Source organism: Carica papaya, chromosome 2 (genome assembly GCF_054855325.1).
Source record: "Carica papaya isolate Zhongbai chromosome 2, ASM5485532v1, whole genome shotgun sequence".
In the NCBI taxonomy this organism is placed as follows: Eukaryota; Viridiplantae; Streptophyta; class Magnoliopsida; order Brassicales; family Caricaceae; genus Carica; species Carica papaya.
This window is the reverse complement of record NC_142310.1, coordinates 25,668,163-25,671,168: the sequence shown is the minus strand read 5'-3', so window position 1 is coordinate 25,671,168 and position 3,006 is coordinate 25,668,163. Positions and strand designations below refer to the sequence as shown.

General features: G+C 29.7%; 2 non-coding genes across 2 annotated transcripts; both read left to right on the top strand.

Annotated features, from left to right (window-relative positions):
• Positions 1 to 1,867: 1,867 nt before the first annotated feature.
• TRNAP-UGG (transfer RNA proline (anticodon UGG)) lies at positions 1,868 to 1,941 on the top strand. Its single transcript has one exon. It is a non-coding gene; the product is annotated as a tRNA-Pro (tRNA).
• Positions 1,942 to 2,134: 193 nt separating this feature from the next.
• TRNAW-CCA (transfer RNA tryptophan (anticodon CCA)) lies at positions 2,135 to 2,208 on the top strand. Its single transcript has one exon. It is a non-coding gene; the product is annotated as a tRNA-Trp (tRNA).
• The last annotated feature ends 798 nt before the right edge of the window (positions 2,209 to 3,006 follow it).

Here is a 3,006-nt window from a genome sequence, read left to right as displayed (position 1 = left end):
GACAATCAAACTTTGATTCTCTAATTTTTTGAACAAAACATTAATATTAATCCACCCCTGAGTTCGGATTGGAATTTTGATTCAATTCAAGAATAAGACTATTTATTTCTGGTTCTAAGATCAGTAGTTTTAATGGTCGACTCACTTCCTTCAAATTGTATCTTATTATTAAGAAAAAGTAACGAAGATAAAATACGAGCTTGTTTTATAGCAATAGTAATTAATCGTTGTTGTTTTAAGGTCAATCTATTCACCCAACTAGATAATATTTTTCCTTGTTCACTAATAAATCGACTAATTAAACTCATGTTTCTATAATCAATTCAATCCCCCGATTGAATCAGGGGCAAACACCTAGGAAAGGGTCGCTTGGATTTATCCATGATTTGTTTATTCCTTATTTCGAAAATCTTATTTTGATTTCGATCGGATTAAAAAAAAAATTATTTATATATTTATATTATATAGTTTATATATATAATTTATATAATTTGAAATTTATCATATAATTAATAAATATAAAAAGGATTTTGTTTGTTTCTATTTATTTATTTGATTTATTTCTATTTAAATATATTTAATAATATATACCTGATGTTATCTTTTTCATGTTCCTTGGAAAATTGACATACAAGCACTTGATTCGATCTATTTCTTTATCTCCCCATGAATTGTATGTTTGTAAAAATAGGGATAGAATTTCCTCAATTCCAATCGACTGGGCGTATTGTGTCGATTTTTTTGAGTAATATATCTGGAAATGCCCGTTAATTCCTTATTAACACCGTTTTGAACACAACTGGTACATTCCAAAATAATCGTTACTCGGGCATCTTTACCCTTGGCCATAAACCTCCTTTGGATTTTTGATTCACCCCAATCTTCTATTTTCCGATCCAAAGTGAAGAAGAAAGGAACGAAAAAAAGAGAAGTTGCTAACTCAAAATCAAATTATGAAATATTTCATTGGAATTAATATTAATATAGAAGATAGAAATTAAATAAAAATAATAAAATAATAAAGTAATAATAAGTAATACAATAATTTTAATTTTTTCTAACTATTTTTAGAATTGTTGCACAGTATTTTAGTATCTTGTAAAATATGCTACTGTTGTCCTAGCCACATTTCTGTTTTCACTTTATTAGAAATTTAGCTCTATTAGTAATTTAATTGGATCCTGAACCCTAGTTTTGCTTAGGTTGAATCCTTTTTTTCTTTCTCTTCCTCCCCTTCCTTATTCTACCTAATTCTAAAATAAAAAAGGGGGGGGGGGGGGGGATTGGTTACAGATATTTGATTGTATCTCTAAATTTCTTAACCCCTTACCATGTCAATAACTAGAATGAAAAAAAGGGGAATGTCAATGCATCTGGAAATAAACGATTAATCTCGATCAATAAATCTACTAAAGAACCAAACCATAGAGTACTTAGTACCGGTGCTATGGAAAGATATGTTTTTAGATCACGCACTTAAAATCCTCCTTCTTTCTTCTTTATTGTATTACATTATGGTAATACATATATAATCAGATGTATATGTAGTTAAGGACTACTTGTATACTTGTATTTTTACGCGAAATCCCCAATCCCTAATTCAAAATTCAAATTGAAATGTACAACGATTTGATAGATAAGATTTTCCTTTTCTTAAAACAGAAAAATACGCCACTTTCCACCTGAAAATAGAATTGAGAGAATTCCCACGAAAAATATTCATTTATTATTTATTATATGTTTGTTATATAATATGAGACAAAAAAAAAGAAGAAATGAGCAAAGAAATTTTGTATATCAATAGAGAAAATAAGGATATGGAAGACAAGACAGGGATTCTCTACAATGACACTGTAGACCAATTGAAAGGGATGTAGCACAGCTTGGTAGCGTGTTTGTTTTGGGTACAAAATGTCACAGGTTCAAATCCTGTCATCCCTACCTATTACTTCTCCTCTGAGCAGTAACGAGGGATCAATTTTAGATCGATTAAATAAAATTCAAATCGGACATACATTATTTTTGAATTTTATGATATCTTATATAATAATATAAGCGTACAAAATGTATTGGGGTTAAAAAAAAAAAGAATACTCATCTTTATATTTATAGTCTTATCTATTGTGATAAGAAGGCGCTCTTAGTTTAGTTCGGTAGAATGTGGGTCTCCAAAACCCAATGTCGTAGGTTCAAATCCGACAGAGCATGATTCTGCTCTCATTTGTTAGGTCGAAAGGAAGGTTGAACTCAAATAATTGAACAGCAATCTAAATCTGAATTTGACCTCCCATGAATTAAAGAAAGGAGGAGGGGAGGTCAGTCGAAACAAAAAAAAAGAGATTTTAATTAATCAAAGGTCCAATTGATCACCAGGTCTATATTGTAAATATGCAGTTACGAATAATCCAGCCAAAGTAATAGGATTTAGACCTACGATGATTCCAAAAATGAAAAACTTCAATCATTTCTAATATTTTTTTAAAAGAGGAAAAAGAGAGGTAATATCTATCCCTAAATAGAAATCTGTATTGCCCATGAATTTCAATGACCAATAATTGGTAATTAAGGTAATTACCACGTTAAAGTAAGGAACTATTCGAATATATGGAATACCACAAAAAGTTTTTTTTTTTTTAATAAACTATTCATTCACTTAATTTCAAATAAGCCGTATCTTGCTTAGACCAATAAATAGAGCTGAGGTTATAGTTAAAGCTACTAGTAGAAAACCGAAATAACTAGCTATAGTAGGCATGAAGGGGCTAAATGACCTCCTTACACAACTTTCTCTTCAGTGTGGTGAATTGATAAGCTAAGTAAGAAATAAATTTAAAAAATATCAATAGTCTTGACATTAAAACTATTAAAGATGATTTCACTTATAGTTAAACTCAACTTCAAGCTTAGAGACTTCAATAACTTGGTGAATTAATAAACCTAAGTAAGTAAAGAATCTCGAAAGCATCCACACTTAATTGGATCCAGACCTTCAGAACACAAGTATTG